This window comes from Adiantum capillus-veneris, chromosome 14, assembly GCF_014529385.1.
Source record: "Adiantum capillus-veneris isolate H3 chromosome 14, ASM1452938v2, whole genome shotgun sequence".
In the NCBI taxonomy this organism is placed as follows: Eukaryota; Viridiplantae; Streptophyta; class Polypodiopsida; order Polypodiales; family Pteridaceae; genus Adiantum; species Adiantum capillus-veneris.
Window position 1 is genome coordinate 123,261,798 of NC_140944.1, and position 15,108 is coordinate 123,276,905.

The window sequence follows — 15,108 nt, forward strand, 5'->3', positions numbered from 1 at the left end:
ATGACCACACTTGCAAAGTCCTACAAGTGCTTGAAGGTGCTTCAAAGTGCTTATATTTGCATCAAAATGCTTTCAAAGTGCTTAAAAGTTTATTTTGCAATCACTCAAGGCACTTTGAGGCACTTTTAAGAACTTTGAGGCACTTTTAAAACCCTGCAAGCATTTACAGGTGGGTGAAAGTGCTTCAAAGTGCTAAGCACACAGAGATGCACTTTGCTGGTGCTTTCAAGCATTTGCAGGCTCTAAGTGATCCACTTTAAGACACTTATAACACATTTCAAAGATTTTGCAAGCACCCAAAATTACTAAGTAAAGCATTGTGACACACTTTCAAGATTTTGTGGATGATATACTTGAGGTAAATCAAGGAGATGCACCGGATGCACAACATGTGCCCTCCTGTCGATTCTCTTTCGAACAACATCTTTCTTATTTGGGGAGATGCGGGTTTCCATTGACCAGAATTGAAACAAGATTTCTTTGATTTTGATTGTTAAGGTATTGGTCCTATGCTTTTGATGTTGACACGCGTCTAAGGGAAGTGTCCCCTCCTCCATATCAGTTTGCAGCCAAAAATGGGCTCACGCAACATTTCTTCGATGAAGTCCTAAATCTTTTGCAACATCATTATTGCTCATTACATTGTCAGCCCCATTGACTCCATTTAGGCATGCCATGACAGTAGCACATTTCAAAAATAGGTCATTGTTTGAATGAGGAGTCTTTACTTCAGACAATGTATGACAAATGTTAGAGAAAATCAGCCTCCCAACTGTCTCCGATGTGGGTTGCAACACTGAGAACGTTTGATGACTGAGTAGTTGTTTTAGAATGCTCCATTGAAGACCCTCGGAAAGCCCGTTTGTTTACGCCAACACTTAGCAGCTGCCCGAAATATTTTCTTTGCCTCCTGCTCATGAATGTCACCTTTCTCTCGCGCTCGTGCCATCCTTTTTTGTATGTTTCTTTTTTCCCTCTTCTTTGTAGCCCAATAGTTTTGTAGACTCGGCAGAAGACCCCTTGGGATATGCTGTGTAACAGATAATGGAGGAAGGTAGAGGGGGTTTGTACTGCCATTATGAGTATTATGTGATTTCATGTGGAATGTGCGAGGATGCTATTAACACAACAATGAAGACAGTCAAAATAGTGCCATAGTACTAAAAGAGAGAGAGAGAGAGAGAGAGAGAGAGAGAGAGAGAGAGAGAGAGAGAGAGAGAGAGAGAGAGAGAGAGGTTTCATTGAAGTTGAATATGGCTGGCAATGAGGAGCTAGTTGATAAGGCTTTGTGCTACGCCTGCAAGCACCTACAACAGCTATGGAGGACTAAGATAGATAGATAGATAGATAGATAGATAGTTCTATTATCGTCCTGGGAGGTCAAATATGACCTATGGGACCAAATGAACATGTCACGTGGTGTGAGTGGAGTTCATAAGTGACTCTCGATGCTCAAAAATGGCTGAAATGAGCGTCGCAATAGAGAGTCCACATCGTGGTTGGGAGAGGAAGGTATGTAGGGAGAGCTCATGGCTGAATATATGGGGAAAAGAGGACCTAATGTGGTCAAAAGCTGAGCACTTAAGTAGTGTGTGGTACTCACTCTCTCGCACTTGACGAGGGCATAAGGTGCAAAGTCGATGACACTCCTCGCCAGTGCCCCAACGTCCTGTCTCGCAGCGTAGAGAATGGGAGCTAAGACGAATGGAGGCAATGGTGCGGATCGCACTCAACGGGATGGGCTCAAGGATGTAGGAAGGGGTTCGGTTACCTCGTTCCGAGAAGAAGAGAGATTTGTAGTTTGGGGCAACGTGTGTGGTGTAATGGCTGAAGCGAGAACCTCCAGATTTCTCCCAAGCCATGATACATTGGCGTTGTAAGAAGGCCTCATTAACTTGGGAGTCGATCGACGCATCCTTGACCAAGTGACATGCATCCCATCTTCCAAACCATTTCTTGATATCAAGCATCCACCCCGAACTTAGTATTTTGCTCTTGCATGTCTTTTGAACCTTTTGACTTGCTTCATATGCGATTCTAGGAAGTCGATGCAAAGGGCTACGTTGTGTCTTACGCATGTACTCCACAACCCTTTCCATGCCCAAGACCTCAATGGGAAGCGATCCAGACTCAAGAAGTAAGAGCATGTAGGGTGTTTGTGTCTTGACTTGGAGAAAGTTGGTGAGAAAACGCTTTTGGACATTCTCAAACTCTTTCCAAGTAGACTTCCCGATGCTTCCACCCCACACCTCCACTCCATAAAGAAGCACCGGTGTCACCAATGTGTCAAAGAGGTACTTTTTGAGAGCCCAACACTTGATCTCTCCTGCATTGCACATGTTCTCAAATGCATAATAAGCCCTCTTTCCGGCTTCCAAGCGACGCATTGCACAATCCTTCCATTTATGATTGGATGGAACCTCAAGGCCAAGGTACTTGAAGTGATCTACCACTTCAAGTTTCTCATTGTTGTATACAATGCATGGATTTTCGTCATTGAGGGTCTTTACAAGCATAACCTTGGTTTTGGATCCATTCACGATCAGCCCGCTATGTAGGCAAAAGCGTTCCAAGACACTCATAAGCTTTTGTGCATTTTCTAAGGTATGTGCCAAGAGCACTACATCATCGGCATAAAGCAAAAGCATGATCACCGCATTTCCAATCTTAACCTCTTCTATGCCTTCTTGCTGCATAAAATCAAGAACCATGTATTCCAATTCATCAATGAGTAGCCCAAAGAGGGTTGGGGAAAGTGGGCATCCTTGTTTGACACCAATAGTGCTTGCAAAAAATTCTGAAATTCCATCTCCCATACGTAATCGACATATCACTTTTTGGTAGATGCGAAAGATTGCATGCATAAATTCTCTCGGCACTTGAAGGCTTTGCATACGTCTCCAAAGATTTCCTCGCGGTACCGTGTCAAAAGCTTTCTTGAAATCCACAAAGCAACAATACAACTTTTTTCCTTTCAATCGAGACGCTTCCATAAGAACTCGAAGAGTGACAAGGTGATCAATAGTGCTATGATGCTTTCGAAAACCTGCTTGGCCAAGCGCACGTTTGCCATTCTTTTCAGCCCATTCACTTATCTTCATCTCCATGATACATCCAAATAACTTTGCCATCAAAGAACCAACCATTATAGTGCGATAGTTGTTCACATTGTTTACATCTCCTCCTTTGTGCAAAGGTTTGATCCAATTTGCACTCCAATCATGAGGCATGCCAGACTGAAGTGCAAGGTTAAACATATCGCATATCCAATATCGTGTTTTCTTGCTTGTCCATTTAATCATTTCAGCCTTGACACCTTGAAGGTCACCTGCCTTGCGAGTAGCAAGTTTCTCAAGCGCGCGGCATACATCTTCAATGGTAAAGAAGGGAGACATAAATGGAAGGGAGCTACAACCCTCCATCTTATCAACATTGGGTTGCTCATAGAGGTTCTTACAATGCATATACATATCCTCAAGAGTCAAGTCACCAAAGCTCTCAACGCGCTTGCCTTTTAGATTTTGCCAAAACTTGCCACATGCATGTGCTTTCTCTTGTGCTAAAAGAAGTTGTTTTTCGACTTCCCACCTTCTCCTCTTCTTTTGAACAAGTGCTTTGTATGTGTGTGAACATTCCAAGTAAACTTCCTTGTCTTTGATTGCATCCAATCTTAGCAAGTGTTTTCGGGCTTGACTACATTCCATGTCAAACCATTTCTTCTTGGTGCTACCCTTCTTAGACCTTTTGCAAGACATGTGTTTCGCCGAAAAGCATTCCTTCGCACAAGAGAAAATTACTTCTTTGAAAACTTTCCACTTGCATTCTAATGTTGGGCTCCCTTGATGCTCTATCATGCTTAACATTTGGTCCACCATATCAGCATATATAAGTGCTCGTTTGAAGTCTAGACGTAGGTACAAATGATTCACATCATGATTGGAGGCTACATGCTCGGGCCGTTTACCACACTTGAGGTCAATACATAACATCCTATGATCCGATTCCGGATTCCATTCACCAAGTGTAAAGCTTTGTATGCATTCTAGAGTGGCTTCTGAGAACAACATATAGTCAATCACGCTAGCACCATTGTGCTTTCTACATGTAAAGTCATTGGTGCCTTGCCATAGAGATACACCATTTGCAATGAGCATTCCGGTACTATTGCACATATGTAGAAGTGACTTTCCATAGTGATCCACTTCTTTTGCATCATTAGAACTTCGATTATACATGTATGAGTCATCCACTCTTCTTGATACATGCGGCATGTCGACTTGTTGTGTGTCGTGTTGTAACATATTTGTGCGAGCATTCATGTCTCCAAAAACAATGACTTCACCTTGATCCTTGTAATAAGCAATGTCTTCCTCTAGTTCAACAAAGGGCTGATCTCTATCCATATTCAAGCGAGCATAAAAGTTGGAGTCATAGTGAGGAATGTAGCAGCCGGCCACAAACATGACTTGACCATTTGGTGGGCTGATTTTCAGCCATAAGTAGCGTTTATACTTATCTTCTTTGACAATGGAAACATCTTTCAAACCCTTTTTGGTCATACATGCTATGCCTCCTTGGCCTCTTCGTTGCTTTGCATTTTTGGCCCACATCAAAGAATGTACATCGTATTTGTCAAATCCAAGAATTCGTTGCGCATCATGCTCCCATGTTTCGACAAGAAGTATCACATCGGAGTCATTGGTAAGCTCATCAATGCCAATTCCCGCATTCCATGGATACCCGTTACAATTCCAAAAGCTTATTCGCAAGCGTGAGTTGGTCTCATAGATCATGTGTCCCTATTTGTTGGGTGGACTTGCATCTTCCTCAAGTGCCTTTTCTTCTTGAGATGATACCTTAACCTTCTTGCTTCTTTCCTCGTATGCTTTGCGACGTACATTTTGTTGCATAAGAGTGCGATCCTCATATACATTACAACCCGTTCCTTTGAGGTAGATCCAACCATTGTCAAGGATGATCTTTCTCTTTACCTCATCAGCCATGGTACATACAATAGGTCTTTCTCCCGAGCGAGGGACTCCTTGTTTTCCAACTCGATGTGCACCATAAGCCATGATTCCTGACATGCCAAAGTGTGTAGCAAAAAACTCTTCAATAGCAACCGCAAGAGATTGGGGTGTTTCCATGCTTTCCTCCTTGATTCCACGAATGACGATGTTCTTTGAGCGTTTTTGTCGTTCTTGCAATTCTTGAGTGTCCACATTCTCTACATTCTTTGCTTGGACAACGGCTTGCGTGATAGGAGATGTAGAAACCACATTATCCTTACATATATCAGCCCATGATTTGGATGCATTTCTCATCTCACATACATCATGTCGTATTGTATCTATCGTTTCCTCTTTCAATACATGATCACTCTCAACTTTGCTCAAGCGCTCTTTCACTACATTCATGTCCACAAGAGAGCGTTTACATTCTTGAACTTCATTCTCAAGATGCATCAAACGCGTTGTTTGCATTTCAAGAACCTTCTTGAGGTGCTCATTCTCCACAACGAGAACTCTTAAAGTACCATTCTCCATTGCAAGTGCGCGCAACTCTTCACCTTGCTTGTTGACGGTTTCTTGTAACGAGATCAAGTAAGCCATGATCATTGCTTCCGTTGTTGTAGACGATGTGGTTGGATTAGCATCCAAATTCCTTGGAGATTTTGCATCATTCTCCATGGCGAGTGTGGCTTTTCCACCCTTGCGAGTTTTGTCTGACATTGCCTTCAAGTCGGCAACAAAAACGCAAAGTTTTGACAGTTTTTTCAGTTCTGAGATGCTGTTACAGCAAAGCCTTCCATTACACAGAAAAATTCTGTCTTTACATCAATGCGTAGAGGGCTTCGTGCTCTTCGATTGAGGCTATAGATCACCTAAATCGGAGTTCGGATGAGCAAGTTATGGTCAAAAGAGTGAACTGCTGTCTACTAGGTCAAAAAACGGCTGTGTGTGTGTGTGTGTGAGAGAGAGGGAGAGAGAGAAGGAGAGAGAGAACGCACCTTCCTCTCATGCACACACACGTGCACGTGCGCGTGCACGCACACACACACACACACACACACACAAGGAGAGGAGGGAGATTCAGGTACGCTCCCTCCTCTCCTCTCTCTCATGCTCCCTTCCCTTCTTTTCTTTCTCTCTCTCTCCCCCCCCCCCAGAGAGAGAGAGAGAGAGAGAGAATTTACACACACACACACACACATGCATAAAGAAGAAATCTACACACACACAAACATACATTGAGAGAGAGAAAGAGAGAGAGAGAGACATACATAATTAGAGAGAGAGAGAGAGAGAGAGAGAGCATGAAATGAAATGAAATGCTATATTAAACATCTTCAAAAGGCCAAGATGACCTATGAGACCAAACTGATACAATCTTGGATCTCATCCAATGTTTGGGTTAAAAAAAGTTAAAAATGAAGTAAACTAAAAGATTAAAATCATCAACATGATCATGATCAATTCTCGAGGAATAGAGAAATAGGATTAGGATTTAGGATGTATATAGCTTTTGGATTAGGGTTTTAATCTAGGATTAGGATTAGGGTTTAGGTTTAAGATTTAGTTTTTATGTTTAAGCTTAGCTTTAGGATTATGGTGTAAATCTAAGGTTAGGATCAGGGTTTAGATTTTGGGTTATGTTTAGGCTTTAAAATTAGATAGAATGGAGAGATAGAAGATAGAGAGTAGAGACTAGAGAGAGAGAGAGAGAGAGGATAGAGAGAGTAATACTAGATAAATCTCTTAATGCTCTCTTTATTATATTGCACTCGACTTACCCCTCTCTACCTCTCTATACAGACGTGTATAATTAGGTGTAGGTAGAGAGAGGGATGATTAGGTATTCTACCTCTCTCTAGAGAGGGTAGATATAGAGAGACCTTAGCTCGCCAGTGACTTTTGTCATCTCTTATGCACACCTTGGGGCGGACGTGTGTGAACATGGACCCAAGGGTTTTTTTGGCTTTTAATTTCTAAAGTGGACTTTGAGGTGGACTTTCCTCTTTCATTCAGAGGTTGAGAGTCCAAAAGCTATCACCTTCCTCTTTCATTCAGAGGTTGAGAGTCCAAAAGCTATCACCTTAACACTCACCGTATAGTAGAACCTAAACGGGCTATGATGTAAACGTTTGGAGAGAGGATGACATAACAAGGTGTCATGGAGAAGCTCAGCTATACGTACAAGATGGGACGTAGTCTTTCTCCCTCACTTTTTCACTCTCACAGACACACATCCATCTTCACACATTTTCTTCGGGTTCTATTGTGAAGAGTTAAGGCTGCAAGTGGAGCCAGTGTTTTGTGTTGTATGTAGTGAAGAGTTCTATGAAGAAGAGCTTCTTTATTGTGCTCCTTGCTAAGCATCTCTTCATAGAAAGCTAAGAGAGCTCGCCGCCACCACCATGTAAAGCCTTTCAGAATATGCAATGAATGTGAGGATGCAATCGCTCGGGTGAAATGTGTGCAGTGCTCGGGAAAAGAGTATGTTCAAAAATGTGTGCAGCTTATGTATATATATGCTTAGGGTTACGTATGTGACGACCACTGCAATGTATATGTATGTGTAAGTTTAGATTCAGGGTTAAGGATTATTTAAAACAAAGCAGAGTTCAAAAACGGCTTGTCCTTGAGCCATTTGTGCATGTGAGCTTGAAAATAGCTTGCATGTAGTTTTTTAGGTTTAGGTATGCAGTCGTTTGCAAGCTCACATGCGCAAACAATTCACGAGAAAGTCGTCTCTAAAGTCCACAAGCATTTTTGCATTCGAAAAACGTTGCGAACTTTGAAAATGGCTTGTCTGCAAGCCGTTCACGCATGTGAGCTTGCATGTAGCTTCTATGGGTAAAGGTAGATAGAAAGAGGGATGATTAGGTATCTCACATACACAAACGATTGCAGGAAAGTCACTCCTAAAGTCCGTTACATTTTTGTGTCTCAAAATGTTGCAAACTTTAAAGACGCTTTGTCCGTGAGCCATTTGCACATTTGAGCTTGCAAATAGCTTGAATGTATGCGTTTATGTATATGTATGTTTAGGTTATGTACGTGACCAATAAAGATGATATTATAACCCGATGGTCCTGATCTCCGTGCATCTCTTGAGCGAGGTGTGCAAGGATCGCACATGGCTAGAGAATTTGAGGTAGTTTACACTAGCAAAGGGGTTGCCCGCTACATGGACTGTCATGTAGAAGTGGGTGTATAGATTTGTCGCACCCACAAATATATGCAATGACAAATAAAGACGAGATTATAACCCGGTGGTCCTGATCTCCATGCACCTCTAGACCGAGGTGTGCGGGGATCATACATGGGTAGAATGTGAGGTAGTTTTTAGTGCGATTTATGGTTTCTTGATTGCTATCAGACGGGGGGGAGGGGGAGGGGGGGGGGGGGGGGGGGAGAGAGAGAGAGAGAGAGAGAGAGAGAGAGAGAGAGAAGAGAAGAAAGAGTAAATTTATGTTTAGTTTAGGGTTCAAGGTATTCACAGTGATTGGAGTAGCAATGATGATGTGGGGCCATCCAACCGAGATGCTTATCTTCCAACAAGGATCTTATGTCCTTGTAATCAATGCAAACATGTTGTGCGATGGACAAGGCGTGTTTCTTTGAAGCACGTTTGTGAGTTTGGATAGTTCGACCCATCTATTATAGATTGATTTGTTGCCAATTACAACTCGTTGGACTCTGATGCTGGTCAATAAGCAGCAATCTTGCTAATTAATAGATGTTCTCGCATGAATTTTACTCAAGCAGCATACGTGAGGGTGCAAAATGCAGCCTCTTCAAGATCAAAGGGTGACCATGCAGAGCCCATCCCTAGCCAAGCTATGTTTGAGCCCGAGATCAACGAAATGATCGAGAATGATCATGGGTTCGGAAAGGCTCATCTATGATGACATGAAACATGAGGCAGACACACCCTTGTATAATGGAGCATGAGTGTCTAGATTGAAGGCGCTCTTGGTTTTTCTCAACATGCAGCAAAGTTTTGATGGAGTGACACTAGCATCACATGAATTTTCAGGTAATCTCTTGCAACATGTTGACTTCAATAAAGAACTATACATGTATAATGCACCAAATTATGAGAGATATGATTGTTTTTCTCTATGTAGATTGCGAAAGGAGCACATATTGCCAGCTAATAATGTGATGCCAAATTCCATAGAGGATGCAAGAAGGAACCTATGACCCTAGGGATGGATTACAATTCCATTCACACTTGTCCTAATGACTGCATTCTTTTTAGGGGGTAACATGTGGATATGCAGAAGTGTTTGAAATGTGATCTTGAGAGATATTGAATGGATCTCCATGGACAAAAAGTTCCACAAAAGGTGCTACAATATTCTCCTCTGTTGCCTCGCATCAAGCATTTCTTCAAATGCAAGTCCATGGCCACTCTAGAACAATGGCATGAGGAGAACATATCTTTGGATGGTGTGCTACAGATCCTTGCATATTGTGTGGCATGGAAACATATTCATGACACGAGCCAAATTTTGCTAGGGAGGCTCAAACTTTGTGCCTCAGTCTAGCTATGGAGGACGTAAATCCTTTGGTTTGAGGTCTACATCTATAGTGTACGGCCAGTTGTCATTGTCAACTACAACATTCCCCCATGGTTGACGACTAAGAAGGGACACTTATTTTTAAGCTTGATTGTGTCTGAGTGTATAAAGTGAATATGGATTGGTATCTTTGTCTTTAATTGAAAGAGCTACAACAATTGTGGACATGCATAGAAGTGGTGGATATGAGCCGACATGCAAGTCGACGCAATGCTTTGATCAGAGGAATTCTAATGTGGACGATGCATGACTATCATAGGCTAACAGAATGCTCAGGAGAGACTCAAACTCCTGTGTCCGGGTTTTGTGTCATGTGTATGGGTGCGCGACTTTAGTGGGTTCCTGTCGTGTGTATGGGTGCAGGGCTTCAGACAAGTGGTTACAATCCATGAGTCACATGAGGCACCCCATACTTAATGCACATCGAGCACCCTCACTCAAGAAGAAAATCTACGAAGGTCATTGAGTGCATCTTCCAAATAATCACGAGTTACGAGAGGTTTTCTTGAAAACAGAACCACCAAGGATGTATGCTTGAGCATGGTTAGAGTAGAAGGAGATGTGTGAACCCCCAAGGATGAAGAGAATCTCTCTATGGTATGAGTTTCCATACTGGCAAAGACTCAAGATCAATCACTTGCTAGATCCACTGCACATATTCAAAAACTCTTCAAGAATGTGGGTAATCTATTGTGAGGCCATCTCATCGGATACATTGGGAGCCAAAATCGACCTTAGGGATGCAGTCGTATGAAGCAATACTAACCGCAGATAGCAAACGATGGATCAATAAAGTTGCCTAAAGCACCATGGATCTTGACAAGACAATAGGAATGCAAAGTGAAGGGGACCATTTGATGTGTGCGTACACCCACATGTGTAATGCACTTGCTCCATACAACAATCACAAAGGAAGGGAAGCTTACTGGTTTGAAGTCACACAACTGGCATAAAATGTGTTAGGTATGTTTGAAGTAAAATAGAACATAGTAGGATGTGCATAGTATTACCCATGTGTGGACTTTGATCCCAATGCTAAATTTGTTTGCAATTTATTTCACCGATGGCCATTGAGGGTTGTTTGTCCCCCAGTATCCGCCAAACAATCTACAAACTTGAGAAATTGGTGCAATAAATCGCCCAGAAGGAGATCGATGCAGCTTCTATACCATTTGCCAAACAAAACGCTACGAAGGTCATTTGCATGTTTGAGGCACACTTTCTACTACCATGCTGACCATTCAAGTACATCTTCTCGTTCACGTAGTTACGAGGGGGAAATAGCAGGCACAATGCATTCCAGGTGGATGTTCTTTTTAGAATGTTTCATGAAAACGCTCAAGGGATATGTGCGTCATTGTTGACTAGATATTTCTCACTTAGATAATGCTCGGTCGGATATTGCTGAGTCAAAAATGTTGGTCAGTTGGATGTTACTCACTCATATATTGGTTAGTCGGATTATGGAAAGGATATTTACAATCAATTAATGTGTGAAGATTGTTGAGATGTCGAGCTCTACACCTTGAGCTGGCATCCACTACGGGTCTTGGCCGCTTACTGCATTTACTCACTGGCGCATTAGGTGACCGACACGGAGGATCTCTGCCAGTGATTCTACAGCTGGACTACACTTATAGTGCCAGCCTAGTAAGCTTCTAGCGAGTTCACACTTAGTGACCGCATGTACATATGTGCTACTTTTCAGCTTTAGCACTTAGTCATTTTGTACTCTCTTTTCTGTGAAGAAGAAGAAGAAGCTTTCCATCTCTGTGTGCTTTGTGCTTGTCTTGTGTAGCTCTCTTGCATCCTCATTCTTTACATGGTATCAGAGCCTGGTGCAGGCAAGAGAGGCTAAGAGAGCAAGAGCATCACAATCCCTTCGTTCGCAATCCACGACCAGATGCCAAGTTTTTCGCACAAGTTTCTGAACAGGTCTCCAAAGTGCAGTATACAGAGATTTACTGTACAAGTACAGTGGTTGTGAAACGCTTGATTGTGGACACTCGTTGAGTGTAGAAAGCGTTACAGGAACCACGATAGCAGGTTCAGCAGATTTGCAGGTTTTTGCAGATTGCAACTATTTTATCTTAGTGCTTCAAGATGTCTGACGGTTTCAGTCAGATTGTTACTGAGAAGCTTGAGAAAAATAACTACCCTGCATGGAAGTTCAGAATAACAAATTTCCTAAAAGGAAAAGGTTATTGGGACTATGTAGAAGGAGACAATGAAAAGAAACCAGAGATTCCCGAGGCAAATGCTACAGCAGAACAAAGGAAAGCTTTGAGGGACTGGCAACAAGGCCAGAGAAAAGTGATGTATTGGCTTTCTATGAGCATCACAGATGGCATGATGGGCTATCTACAGGATGCTGAAACCCCCGCCATTGCATGGAAAAACTTAGGCAGAGTGTTCGAGGTGAACACCAAGGCCAGGAAGCTTCAACTAAAGTCGGAGCTAAATCAGGTTAAGAGGAACAACCTCTCCATCAATGATTATGCTTTGAAGATCAAGAGTATCATTGAGGCTCTTGGATCTATTAAAGTCTCAGTGGAAGACGATGACATTGTCCGTGCATGCTTGGATGGTCTAGGAGATGAGTATGTACATTTTAGGTCTTCCATGAATACAAGAGACGACATCCCCGTGTTCCAAGATTTGATTTCTATGCTTATTCTTGAGGAGAAGAACCTTGACACATCTTCTTCTCATGGCAAAAATAATTCTGAACAGGCCTTCTATTCTAACTCCAACAGAGGTAGAGGTAGAGGTCGTGGTCGAGGCCCAAGGGGTTGCAGGGGCCAATTTCTGGAAGGTCAATCAAATCAAAACAATACAGGTGGCAGGGGAAACCAGTCTCAAGGCAGGGGGAGTCAAAGAGGTCGTGGTGCAGGATCAAGCAGGCAGCAACATACTCCAGATAGTAGAGAATGTTGGACTTGTGGTGAAAGAGGTCACATGTCACGTGACTGTCCAAAGGGAAAAGCAAGTAGAAAGAGAGAACAGGGCAACTATGCATCTACTAGCAGAGATGCAGATGACAGCAAAAACGAGCGCATGTTTGTTATGCAACATGTAATGAATACAATGACTGCAGAGAATTCCACCCAAGATGATGTTTGGTATGTGGATTCAGGTGCCTCTAATCACATGACGTCTCGTGGAGAGTGGTTTAGAGATATGCGCAAACCAGATGTGTCAGGCTATGTGCAGACAGGAGATGATACAGCTCACCCCATTGCTCATGTAGGGGACATACATCTAAATACGAAGAGTGGGAAATCAAAGTACTTAGCAGATGTACTTCATGTCCCAAACATTACAAAGAATCTTGTTTCTGTTGGACAAATGGTTGAGCAGGGTTTGCAGGTTCGCTTCAATCCAAATGGCTGTTATGTAGAAGATTTCCAGAATGGCTATAAGCTGATCACAGAGGGCAAATGTGTGGGCAGAATGTTTACGCTGAATGTAGACATGCCTGAGGTAAAAGCTGCATTATTTGCACAGGGCACAGGTGTTGTGGCTGATGTTGACATTTGGCACAAACGCATTGGCCATGTCAATGAGCAGAGATTGCGCAGCATGCAATCAAAACAGATTGTAAAAGGTTTGCCCAAATTCAAGGTGGATGGTATGCATAAAGTGTGTGCAGCATGCCAGTTTGGAAAACAGTCAAAGGGCTCATTTCCACATGAGCGCAATGTATGTAAAAGGCCACTTGAGGTGGTGCACACAGATGTTTGGGGTCCAACCGATACTGCAAGTATACATGGTTGCAGGTATTATGTCTCTTTCATTGATGACCATACAAGGAAAGTATGGGTCTACTTCATGCGTAACAAAAGTGAAGTGTTTGGTCACTTTCAAGACTTCAAAGTCATGATTGAGAAGGAGACAGATATGCAAATCAAGACATTGAGGTCAGATGGAGGGGGAGAGTACATCTCCAATGATTTTTCAAATTTTCTGTGAATGCATGGTATACACAGGCAGTTTACATGCAGATATACTCCACAGCAGAATGGGGTCGCAGAAAGGAAAAACAGGCACATTGCAGAGGTTGCATGTGCATTGATGAATGAGAAGAACATGCCTCATCATTTCTGGGCTGAAGCTGTAAATACAATTGTGTACATTATGAACAGGACACCTACAGCTGCGGTGCATGATGTAACACCTGAGGAAAAGTTTACAGGTACAAAGCCTGATTTGGCACACTTGAAAGTGTTTGGTTGCATAGTTTACGTGCATGTACCAGATGATTTGCGTAGGAAATTGGATCCTAAAGCAGAGAAATGTATTCTTGTGGGATATTCCCTTGAACAAAAGGGGTACAGGTGCTACAATCCTACTACACGAGAATTACGAGTGAGCAGAGATGTAGTCTTTGATGAGATGAGCAGTTGGTACAGTAATGCACATGGCACTATTGGGGCTGATGTAAAAGATGATGTGGTTGTACAAAATGTGAGGCCACAGTCACAGGTTTTGAGTGGACCACAAGAGTCCTCTTCTCGTGGCTCTGTTGAGAAACCATGGAATGGTAGACTACGTACGCAGGTTACTCCACCAACAGGTACAGGGAATGTATCACGAAAAGGAAAGGAAAAGGTTGATGAACCTCCCTTTATGGTTGATGCATCATCAGGCTTTTCACATGTAGACATGGATTCAGATGGTTCTGAACAAAGTCTTGATGAGGAATTTGGAATTCCGGCTGTCAGGACACCTGGTGTAAGGAAAGTACAAGAAGATGCTAGAGGGCAAAGGAGTGACCAAGGACCGCGCAGATCTAATAGAGTCAGAAATCCAGTTCAGAAATTGACTTATGATGGGTATCTAGAGCATCACCAAGCCTACATGGCTAAGGTGATACAGGATGTGGAGCCCACATGTTTTGAGGATGCAGTTGGAAATGTGCATTGGGATGATGCAATGAATGAAGAGATGGCTGCATTGGAAGCAAATGACACATGGGAGTTGGTGCCATTGCCAAGTGGCAAGAAAGCTATTGGCTGTAAATGGGTGTATAAAACCAAGCATAAGGCTGATGGTAACATTGAGCGTCACAAGGCAAGGCTGGTCGCAAAGGGTTATGCACAGACGTATGGCATAGACTATGAGGAGACCTTTGCTCCAGTGGCAAAGATGACGACTGTGAGAGCTGTCATAGCAGTGGCTGCATCTAGAGGATGGATTATGCATCAAATGGATGTAAAGAATGCCTTCTTGAATGGTGAGTTGCAAGAGGAAGTGTATATGGATCAGCCACCTGGTTATGTCGATCCAGGTTACCCAGATTATGTATGCAGACTTCTCAAAGCTTTGTATGGGTTGAAGCAAGGCTCTAGAGCATGGTATGACAGGATTGCCAAGTATCTTGTATGGTTTTAGGAGAGCTCATGCTGATCATTCACTCTATGTACGTGAGAGTGATGTGGGGATTGTGGTCATTACCATATATGTAGATGACCTTATTATTGTTGGTGACAATGCTATGGAGATTGACCATGTGAAGG